This window comes from Stenella coeruleoalba, assembly GCF_951394435.1.
Source record: "Stenella coeruleoalba genome assembly, chromosome: 2".
Taxonomy (NCBI): domain Eukaryota; kingdom Metazoa; phylum Chordata; class Mammalia; order Artiodactyla; family Delphinidae; genus Stenella; species Stenella coeruleoalba.
The window spans coordinates 110,191,064-110,203,090 of NC_137147.1; the positions used below are offsets into that span (position 1 = coordinate 110,191,064).

The 12,027-nt window shown below is 44.9% G+C and overlaps 1 protein-coding gene across 3 annotated transcripts in view; it reads right to left on the reverse strand.

The window, feature by feature from the left end:
* The window catches only part of SEMA4B (semaphorin 4B), a 94,689-nt gene that overhangs the window by 79,845 nt on the left and 2,817 nt on the right, over positions 1-12,027 (reverse strand). The window contains exons 2-3 of one of the 3 annotated variants that reach the window (XM_079912430.1): positions 2,806-2,909; positions 1,340-1,462 (exon numbers count right to left, since the gene is read on the reverse strand). The gene's annotated coding sequence lies outside the window, so the exon portion shown is untranslated. Of the gene's footprint in view, positions 1-1,339; positions 1,463-2,805; positions 2,910-4,298; positions 4,789-12,027 lie in introns of those variants that run through there. The other 2 variants (XM_079912429.1, XM_079912428.1) reach the window with 2 other exon arrangements.

Consider the following 12,027-nt stretch of genomic DNA (forward strand, 5'->3'; position numbering starts at 1 on the left):
AAGCGGGATCTTTTTTGCAGTGCACGGGCTTCTCTCTAGTTGTGGTGCATGGGCTCCAGAGTGCGTGGGCTCAGTAGTTGTGGCACTCGGGCTCTCTAGTTGTGGTGCGTGGGCTCTAGAGTGTGAGGGCTTAGTTGCCCTGCAGCATGTGGGATCTTAGTTCCCTGACCAGTGATTGAACCCATGTCCCCTGCATTGGAAGGAGGATTCTTAACCACTGGACCACCAGCGAAGTCCCTGGATTAATTTTATTTTTATTTTTGAAAACTTTATTTTATTTTTAAAAAATATTTTTATTTATTTTATTTATTTTTGGCTGCATTGGGTCTTCATTGCTGCGCATGGCCTTTCTCTAGCTGCAGTGAGCGGGGGCTACTCTCCATTGTGGTGCACAGGCTTCTCATTGAGGCAGCTTCTCCTTGCTGGGAAGCACGGGCTCTAGGTACACAGGCTTCAGTAATTGTGGCTCACAGGCTCAGTAGTTGTGGCTCGCGGTCTCTAGAGCGTAGGCTCAGTATTTGTGGCGCACGGGCTTAGCTGCTCTGCGGCATGTGGGATCTTCCTGGACCAGGGCTCGAACCCATGTCCCCTGCATTGGCAGGTGGATTCTTAGTCACTGCACCACCAGGGAAGTCCCTGGGTGAATTTTAGAAATGCAGTGTTGAGAAGAAGTAAGACACAACAGAGTACATACTATATGATTCCATTCACAGGAAAACAAAAATAGGCAAAACCAGTCTATTTTAGTAGAAGTTAAGATAGCAAAGGGAAGTTGGGAAACATAATGCCTAGGAGGTGGTTTAAGGAGGGTCTTGGGGGTCCTGGTGATGTTACATTTCCTGATCTGGGTAGTGATTTCATCAACATTCATAAGTCGTACACTAGGGACTTCCCTGGTGGCGCAGTGGTTAAGAATCCGCCCGCCAATGCAGGGGACACGGGTTCAAGCCCTGGTCCAGGAAGATCCCACATGCCGCAGGGCAACTAAACCCGTGTGCCACAACTACTGAGCCTGCATTCTAGAGCCCGTGAGCCACAGCTACTGAAGCCTGCCTGCCTAGAGCCCGTGCTCTGCAACAAGAGACGCCACTGCAGTGAGAAGCCTGTGCACTGCAACGAAGCGCAGCCCCCGTCTGCCACAGTTAAGAGAAAGCCTGCACGCAGCAACGAAGACTCAACACAGCCAAAAATAAATAAATAAATTTATATAAAAATAAGTTGTACACTAATAACTTACGTACTCTCTGTATACACATATGTATATATTATACTTCACTAAAAAGCTTACGAAATGAGGATAAAATTGAACAATTTGAGACAGAGAAAGTTAATTACTCACAGATCTTTGTTCAAAGACCTATTCAATGATGCCCTTCAGTTAACAGGAAATTGAATTCAGCACATAGGAGTGGAAAGTAAGACACGTTGCTCAGCTAGGAAACAGGAAAACATGTTGATAAACCTATTTTAAAAAAAGTGAGGGGGCTCAGAAGACCCAGTAGAACTAAAGTATGATGGAATAATAACATGGAAGATAGGAGAGGAGAAATTGGACAGAAGTCATCTAAGTTTCTCATATTTCTAAGAAAGATAAAGACAATGATGAATTTTAAACTCTGTATAGTCAAGTTAAGAATTTAATTTCTAAACGAGCAGAAATAGAATGTATAATTTCTAAACCAGTGAAGGGGCTAAGGGAGAATAAAGAAGTCTGCATTGATCCAGTAGAAAACTAAAAAAGGGGGGACTTCCCTGGTGGTCCAGTGGTTAAGAATCTGTCTTCCAATGCAGGGGACACAGGTTTGATCCCTGGTCGGGGAACTAAGATCCCACATGGCGCAGGGCAACTAAGCCCGTGTGGCAACTACTGAGCCTGCGTGCAGCAATGAAAGATTCCACATGCCGCAACGAAGATCCTGCATGCTGCAACCAAGACCCAATGCAGCCAAATAAAAAATAAATTAATTAATTAAAAAAAAAAAGCTAATGAGACATGACAACCAAATGCTATGCCTGAGCCTTGATTCTAGATCCCGGACCCCCTTCCCCTAATTTTTTTTTTTTAATTCCTGGTTTTTTAAAAAAATTTATTCATTTTTGGCTGCGTTGAGTCTTCGTTGCTGTGCACGGGCTTCCTCTAGTTGCAGCGAGTCCCCCACAACTAGAGAAAGCCCAGACTTCTCCTTGCAGTGGCTTCTTGTTGTGAAGCATGGGCTCTAGGGCACGTGGGCTTCAGCAGTTGTGGCACGTGGGCTCAGTAGTTGTGGCTTGCAGGCTCTAGAGTGCAGGCTCAGTAGTTGTGTTGCACGGGCTTAGTTGCCCCACGGCATGTGAGATCTTCCCAGACCAGGGCTCGAACCCGTGTCCCCTGCATTAGCAGGCAGATTCTTAACCACTGTGCCACCAGGGAAATCCCCCCTTCCCAAATTTAAAGGAATTACTGGAACATCTTGGGACAATTTAATACAGACTATACATTATATAGCATTATTGTATAAATGTTAGATTTCTTGTGTGGGATAATGTGGCCCCCATTTTTGTTGAGCTCCAAGTGCTTTCCTCTAGGGTAATTCTCCAACTTTTTGGCTTTAGGACCTCTTTACACTCTGAGAAGTTGTTGAGGACTCAAAAGAGCTCTTGTTTATATAGGTTATACAAAACCCTATTTACCGAATTAAAAGTTAAGACAGAAAATTTGAAACATGTTTATGTATTAATTTAAAAATAAGATTTTCCAAAATAAAAGAGTTAATGAGAAGAGTTGCTTTGTTTACATTTTTGCAACTCTCTTCATATCTGACTTACCAGAAGTAGCTGGATTCTCACATCCACTTCAGCATTTAGTCTGCTGCTGTATATTGTTTTGGTTGAGGTATATGAAGAAAATCCAGCCTCAGATTGATGTGTAGCTGGAAAAAGAAAAATGGGGAATATTTTAATAGCTTTTTCAGATGTTAGGACTATTCTCTTTTTCCCCCCCATTATCAAAGACCATTTAATTTTTAAAGATCAACAATACCAAAAGCATAAAGTGGAGTAGAAGAAAATAGTTTTTTATAAGTACAATTTAATTAAAGCTGTTTACAACTATTCTCTCCCACAGGACTTAAGCATGAATTTTAAAAGAGTAAGAGATGAGGACTTCCCTGGTGGCGCAATGGTTGAGAATCCGCCTGCCGACACAGGGGACACGGGTTCGAGCCCAGGTCTGAGAAGATCTCACATGCCACAGAGCAACTAAGCCCACGCATCACAACTGTTGAGCCTGCGCTCTAGAGCCCATGAGCCACAACTACTGAAGTCCATGTGCCTAGAGCCCGCGCGCTACAACAAGAGAAGCCACCGCAATAAGTCCTCGCACCGCAACGAAGAGTAGCCCCCTCTAGCCGCGCAACTAGAGAAAGTCCGCATGCAGCAACAAAGACCCAACGCAGCCAAAAAAAAAAAAAAAAAAAAAAAAAATTAGATCATTTCATTAAAGAAAAAAGAATAAGAAATGAGAAAAACAAGTACAGGGTTAGACGAGCCAGCAGGAGTCTGTGGAACTTGAGATTTCACTGCAACAGGAAGGGGACGAGAGTGCCTTTATTTTTTTTATATTAAGGTGTTTTATTATTATTATCATTATTATTTGGCTGCGCTGCAGCATGTGGGATCTTAGTTCCCCGACCAGGGATCAAACTCAGGCCCTCGGCAGTAAGAGCATGGAGTCCTAAGCACCGGACCACCAGGGAATTCCCAAGGCATTTACTTTAGTTTGAACGGAAAGCGGCAAGTGGCATAAGCAACTGAGAATGTGCCCCTAATAGAGAGCTCTCCCCTCCTTGCACTCCTTAGTCCAAGGTATAATTTCGGGAAAAAAAAGCATCCTGTATCTAGTTAGTTATGTTATCTACGATTACACCTCTAGTCTGTTTCCCTACACCAACCGATTCAGCAGGACTGAATTGAGTTTAACTCAATTCTGACACTATCTACCTGGAGATAGCGTTAGATCCCACAGATTAAGGGCTTAGTCCCACAACACTGATGCCTATCACAAATCTGGGACAATTGTACTTCTGACTCAGCGGCTAAAAATTGGGGATTTACATGACCTCTTCCTCGGGTCCCATAATTTGCTAGAACGGCTCACAAAACTCAGGAAATGTTGGTTTACATTTACCAATTTATTATAAAGGATACATAAAGACCACAGATTAAACAGCCAGATAAGGAGGTACATAGAGTGAGGTCCAGAGGGTCCTGAGCACAGGCGCTTCTGTCCCAGTGGAACTGAGATGCTCACAAAGGATTACCTGTGAATAGCAGAAGGCCACTCGTATCGCTCAGGAAATTCCAAGGGTTTTAGGAGCTCTATGCCAGAAACTGGGGACAAAGACCAAAATATACTTCTCTGCCACAACTTTCTTCTAAGGCAGGCATGGCATTGACTGATACCTGGTTTAAAGTCTAAAAATCGTGTCCAGATAAGGCACACCAGCAGATAAGACTCTCATTCCGGTTAAAGTTGAACACGTGTCTGAACCACTGATCTTGACTGAGTTAGAGCAAATGACTGTGATTTGTCCACATTTCCACAGTTGTTTCCATGTAAAAATCAGTTTTATAGCGACTTTTATTAAAAAACATTCTTTGTTTAAATAGCTATGGCTTATTTTATCATAAGGCTTTTCTTTCTTTTTTAAAAATTTTATTTTATTTATTTTTATTTTTGGCTGCATTGGGTCTTCATTGCTGCGTGTGGGCTTTCTCTAGCAGCGAGCGGGGCTACTCTTCATTGCGGTGTGAGGGCTTCTCCCTGCGGTGGCTTCTCTTGCTGCCGAGCACGGGCTCTAGGTGCACAGCTTCAGTAGTTGTGGCATGTGGGCTCAGTAGTTGTGGCTCACGGGCTCTAGAGCGCAGGCTCAGTAGTTGTGGTGCAGGGGCTTCGTTGCTCCGCGGCATGTGGGATCTTCCCGGAGCAGGGCTCGAACCCATGTCCCCTGCATTGACAGGCGTACTCTTAACCACTGTGCCACCAGGGAAGTCTGCCATTAAAAAATATTCTGATCAAATAATCTTGCAAAGGAGATAACCTTCAAGCCTTCAAGCTTCAAGCCTATAATATAAAAGCAAAGAGTAAATGATTTTCTGCTCAGTTATCACGTTTAGGATCTTTACAAGGAGTGTGCTAGGCCCCAGGGAGCACTCCTTGCTGTTCATGCCCAAAATTTCACGTCCTGTCCTGTCCTTGAGCGTGGAAATGGTCAGCCGACTGGTTGCAGTCCACACTGTTTCTCCCACAAACATCCACACAGCTGTCACATAGTTCTTTCCATCCAGTGTGAAGCAGTGATAAACTCCTGCAGGATGAGTTATCACGTTTCCTTTCTCCATGAAAATCTGAAGTCCTCTTTATCTCTTTCATCAAAGTATCCACTGCCATCCAAGATGTAGCAAATTTTACATCCTAGTACAAATGCTCCCAGCAAAACATCTTAACCTTTTCTTCATAATTTGGAAATTTATTTTTGCATACGTTTATTATGACCATCCCAGAGTAGTCTAATTCTGGATCATTCTGATATTTGCCAGCTTCCAGTAAAGGACTCCAAGCTGGTGCAGCTGCTCCAGGAGGACTGGGCAGCTGGGCTCCAGGCCAGGGGGCCACCTCAGGTCATCTTGGGACTCCTCCATGTACCAGACCTCCTGCACCATGGTCTGGGCCTGGGATGGGGGTGGTGCGGTGCATCACCCGGGGCTCCCTGACCTGCATGGGCTGAGCTGGGTCGAGGCCCCAGTGGCCATTTTTTAGGGGGGCATCCCAGCTTGGGCCACTGCCCAACCCCCATTTCCCGACTGGGCGAGGCCTGACCCACGGTATTCACTTACGATAACAAAATGTACAAGTGATACTTTCTCAAAGGTTAATTGCAATGTGGAATCTGAAACAACACCAATATGCCTTTCCTACTCTGTTACATTCAAACCCCTCATATTCAAATCCATTCTGGAATAGGTCTCTTACCCATGCATAACTTTTTAACATCATGCATTGGTCATTTAGAAAATACTGGCTGAGTTATGCAGATCTTCCAAAAGTTGACACATTCCATTACACAATATGAAAAAAAATCACATTTGGTAGACCATTAATCTCATTAGAAACATCATGAAGAATTGGGAAGCTGGGACTTCCCTGGGTCCAGTGGTTAAGACTCCGTGCTCCCAATGCAGGGGGCCAGGGTTTGATCTCAGGTCAGGGAACTAGATCCCACGTGCATGCCGCAACTAAGAGTCCGCATGCTGCAACTAAAGATGCCGCATACGCCAATGAAAATCCCGTGGTGCCACAACCCAGCGCAGCCAAATAAATACATAAATAAATATTAAAAAAAAAAAAAGAATTGAGAAGCTCTCAAACTCAGGGTATATACAAGGTTTCCAAAATTTTAGTTTTCCCTTGAAAGCTCCAATATAAAAAAATCATTGGTAACATATACTATAAGCTATTTCCTTGAAGTGACTGGCTCATTTCATTCATTTTTGAGAAAATATCTGCCAAATATTTGAGTCCAAATGGCTTCTGCATTGGTTGTTCTTTTCAGCTGAAATGTTGTTCTGTGAAGAAAGCAGCTGCTTCAACCCACAGCTCAAATAAAGCACTCCCGCTCTTCCTCAGTGCTTTTCCAGGAGACAACCATCTTTCCAGGGTCTGCAGCACAAGTGCTTTGTATGTACTTCCATTTTTATTACATAAGATATTAGAAAGATATATACCCAAGAGTTACGATTTAATCAAATTATTAATTTCTACTGCTTTATTTAGTACATCGTATTAATAGACTTAAAAAAAAAAGACAGAGAGTGCACGATGTGAGCAATAAAATCACTACTAGTATAGTTTGGTGCCTCTGCCATGATTCAGGGTAAGGTATAAGCAGTTTTCCCCACCGTTGCTTTTGCACCATTTGGGCAAATGTTAACACAGTGAGAAAGGCAAGTGACTTCTTAGTATTACGAAAATTATTTAGATCTCGTGGTGCCCCTCCTCCCCCAGGGTCCGCGGACCACACTTTGAGAACCGTCGTTTGCTCTAGGTCGCAGCATCTTGTCCTAACCTCCACTTAACTTTATATTCATTAAGTTCTGATCTTTCGTCCTTCTGAGACCGTAAAAACAGCCCAGCAGCCTCCTCTCGAGCACCTGGGGAGGCTGCTTCCAGCGGGAGCCAGAGCTGCGGGGCGTGGCCAGCGCCTCACCGCAGCTGGTACCCGAGGGGCCCTCACCCCTCTTTCCCTTACCTCACTTCCTCTTCCCCTCCCCAGCCCCTTTAACCCTTCGTTTTCCCCAAAGACGGAAAGAACGCGAGAGGAAATGCCTCAATTTAAAAGAAGCCGCCAGAGTGAATGGTGCTGGGACAGGGGACACTCTGCACAGCACATAAACGACTGTGACCGTTTGTTTCAAAAAATAAAAAAATCTATCTACCTATCTATTTCTATATATATCTTGATTGTTCTTTTTCTGGTTACAAAAGTAATAGATGCTTTTGTTATATAATGTTCAACCCCCACAGAATTGCATAAAGTAGAAATTGAGTCTCCCACTATACCCCACTCCCATACCCTCTTAGGTTTCTGTGCCTTTAATTTTTCATATATAGGTATGTATGTATGTTAAGATATTTCTCTGCAACTTTCTATTTTCACTTAATATATCACAATGCATTTTTCTTTTTCTTTTTTATTTGAGTCTTAACCATGCAGAGTCTTAACCACTGGACTGCCAGGGAAGTCCCCCAATGCATTTTTCTATATCAGCAAATATTTACCTCATTCTTAATGACAATGGACATTTAGGTCATTCCCAATTTTTCCCTATTACAAACAGTGCTGCAGTGAACACCTTGCACTTATGTGTCTGTACAATTTGGTAAGTATTTCTATGCTGTCAGTCTCTCAGAGTGGAATTTCCAGATGAAGAGTTACGTGCACTTTATAATAGGATGGATGATACTAAATTGCCCTCCAAAGAGATTGTACTAACCAACACTCCATCCAGCCACAGCAACAATATTTTGAAATGATCTGTTCATATCTCCATCTTCCGGATACCCTCACTGGACGCTGGTCCTCTCAGGAATAGAATGTGCCCTCTTGTCCATCTGTGGGTCACACCTGTCATGTCGTAGGAGCTCAGTAAACTGGTGTGGAGTGGATGTGAATGAGCAGATAACATTAACACTATGGCCAGGCTTCTCCTATGTGTGCCAGGCACCATTCAAAGCAACTTATCTGCATGAATTTATTTAATCCTAGTAACTGCTAGGAGTAGGGATTTTTATTATCTCCATTTGCAGTTGAAGAAACTGAGGCTCAGAGAAGTTAAGTGACTTGCCCAGGCATGAGACAATCATGACAAAAGACTTCCACGGGACTTTCCTGGTGGTCCAGAGGTTAAGACTCCGCCCTTCCACTGTAGGGGGTGCGGGTTCCATCCCTGGTCCGGGAACTAAGATCCCTCATGCCATGCAGCCAAAAAACTTAAAAAAAAAAAAAAAAAAAAGACTTCCACAAACAGGGAGAAAGCTTTATACTCTGGAAATCTGTTACCAAGATGGTAATGTTGCTTTTAGTTCTTTTTAATCCCTTTCAATCATTTCCCCTTCCTCTAACTTTGGACGTCTAGCTTTATTAGGAATCTTGAGGATTAATTAATTTATGCAACCTAAGAGAAAATTTCACAAAATTTAATAAAGTTTTATTTATTTATTTGGCCATGCATGTAGGATCTTGGTTCCCTGACCAGGGATTGAACCCATGCCCCCTGCAGTGGAAGTGCGTAGTACTAACCACTGGACCACCAGGGAATTCCCTAAATAGTGTTTTAAAATCTTCCAAATTTGTTTCTGGACCCCACCTGTTACTGTCCATAGATTTATTTTACAAAGTTAAAATCAGAGTAGTAGGGTTTCCCTGGTGGTGCACTGGTTAAGAATCTGCCTGCCAATGCAGGGGACACGATTCGAGCCCTGGCCCAGGAAAAACCCACATGGCGCAGAGCAACTAAATCCATGCACCACAACTACTAGGCTGCACTCTAGAGCCTGCGAGCCACAACTACTGAGCCCACGTGCCACAACTACTGAAGCCCACGCACCTAGAGCCCATGCTCCACAACAAGAGAAGCCACCGCAATGAGAAGCCCGCACACCGCAACGAAGAGTAGTCCCTGCTCGCCGCAACTAGAGAAAGCCAGCGCACAGCAACGAAGACCCAACGCAGCCAAAAATAAATAAATAAAATAAATAAATTTATTAAAAAAAAATCAGAGTAGTAGTTTGTGTTCTTTTATTGGGGGGGTCTGTTTACCTTTCGTGATGATTCAAGTGTAAATGAATGCTATACCCCCCCTTTATCCCCACCCCCAGTGCAGGCTTGAGAGGGTGAATTTGTACTTGGCCTTCAAGGATGAGCTGGGTCTGGCAATGCGGAGTGGAAAGAACCCACTTGATGGAAGGAAGGGACAGTGCAACTGCTCAGAGTCAAGGACTACTCAGGGGAATGGCTAAATTTAGGGTTCTTGTGGAGAGGGAATAGTAACTGTGGGGGGTAGGTGAAGGCCATGAAATGTTATAAGCTATTCAGATTTTATTGTATCAGGCAGTGGAGAGCTACTTCACTATCTGAGCTGTGGAGTGACTGCTCAGGGCTGTGCTTAGGGCTACAGCACTGGAAGTGGCGGGGAGGGCTGATAGGAGGGGGAGGGAGCACAGACTGACTATTGGCAGGGAAATCAGTTTAGAGATGACCATAAATAGCTCTGCTATCAACGCCTCCCCCTCAACCTTCCTCCCTCCCATCTTCTGATTTCTAATAATGGCATCACCATTCTCCCAGCCCCAGGGATGGAAGTCTGAGTCACTGTGACTCCTCCCCCGTCCAGCTAGCTGCAGTTCCTGCATACGCCATCTCTACACTGCCTCTGCACTCTTGCACCTTCTTGAGGGTCCTGCCAGGACCCTGTGTCAAGTCTCTCCGGTTCAAGAACCCTGGCCTCCCTTCCCCAGGCCTGATTCTCCACTGTCTGACATCCCCTCACTGCTGTGCCAGATGTTACCAGATGTTACTCCCTGCCTACAAACATAGCACGAAACTAATGTCCTGGTGTGTCCACCTGGGTGAAGTGCAAGGCCCTCACTCTACTCGTGTCTGCATGGTCAGCCTCCTTCCACGTCGTAAAGATCCGTGAGAACACACTTGATGGATGTTCCTGCCCTGAGTTCATCAGGGTCTCCCCCATCAGAGGTGATTTTCTCTTTGCCAGATGCCTAATGTGTCATCTACACTCCTCCTGGGACACTTTCCCCTTGTGCCTGGTTTGTGGTGATTTGTGGTTCCCAGAGGGTAGAGACTGAGTGATATGCATTTCTGTGCCTCCACGGGGAACTTGCACATGACCTAGACTCAATAACTAATTGAGGTTTGATTTAAAATATGTAAGGGGACTTCCCTGGCAGGCCAGTGGTCAAGACTCCGTGCTTCCAATGCAGGGGGCGTGGGTTCAATCCCTGGTCAGGGAACAAAGATCCGACATTCTGTGTGTGGCCAAAAATTATAAATAAATAAATAAATAAAATCTGTAAGGGTGAGAGTTTCCAAATCTGCTGACCCAAAGGAGGATATAAGCACCTTTCCTTTAAATATCACCTTTCTCTGAGGTGGCTTACAGGGCCAGCAGTTATCAGCACAAAAAATTCCAAAGAAGTACAATAAATAGGGGCTCTGGGTCCTATTTTTTCTCCTTAAAAGAATGATGGACTATTAGCCAGGTATACGAGTATGAACTAGAGCTCTGCTACTTCCTAGCTGTGTGACTTTGAGCAAGTGTCCTAACCTCTCTGAGCCAATGGAGCTGACATCAGCTGCCTCACCAAATAGATACCGCATGAGGAAGGCTGGCATGGAGCTGGAGCCCTGGGACGTGGGCTGTGAGAGCAGTTTAATCGGAAGATTTTGCCTTGACTGTCCTGGGCTGCTGCTGTGCTGTCAAAGGACCCATGTGCTCCCACCCTGATCCCTCTGCAGGTGAAGGCCAGACTCTGGAACACACTGAGGCTCTAGTATTGCCTCTTGCCAGGCCTCTGACACCTTGGTCCACCATACAGAGAAACAAATGAGCCCCTGGTGGGGGGAGAGCAATTTCTTTATGACCATTTCAGAAATGGCAGTATAGGTAGTTGTCATACATAACAGAATCTGATCGTTTGGGCCAAAAGGAGCCTGGGGGAGCAGTCATCCTCCCATTTTATAGGTATAGACACTGAGGCCCTGGTGCCTGATAACACTAGGATGGCATGAAAGCCAAATACCAGAGGCTTCCATGGTCTCTGCTGTGTTTTGTTTTTTTTTTAATGTTTTGTCTTATTTTGTTTTTTGGCTGTGTTGGGTCTTCGTTGCCACGTGCAGGTTTTCTCTAGTTGCAGCAAGCGGGGACTACTCTTCGTTGCAGTGTGGGGGCTTCTCATTGTGGTGGCTTCTCTTGTTGTGGAGCATGGGCTCTAGGTGCACGAGCTTCAGTAGTTGTGGCGTATGGGCTCAGTAGGTGTGGCTTGAAGACTCTAGAGCACAGGCTTAGTAGTTGTGACACACGGGCTTAGTTGCTCCATAGCATGTGGGATCTTCCCAGACCAGGGATCGAACCCGCATCCCCTGCATTGGCAGGCGGATTCTTAACCACTGCGCCACCAGGGAAGTCCCTCTGCTTGTGTTTTGAGTAAGAGAATTGGAACAGAATGAAAGGGATAATGGGTCACTCTAGGACATGCTGGCTCAAGGTTAGGCCTTTGAATGAGGTCTCAGACTTTGGGGGTGGCCCCAGAACAGCCTCCCCTTAGGTCCAGTCTACTAGATCTCTGGGCCAAAGTAGTAGCTTTGCCTGGCTGAGACAGGGAGAAGGAAGCTTTGAAGTCACTAATTCAAGGTCACTTTCCTGGCCCAGCTCCATCTGGCAATGTTGACTCTGAGGCAATGAAGGGGAGAG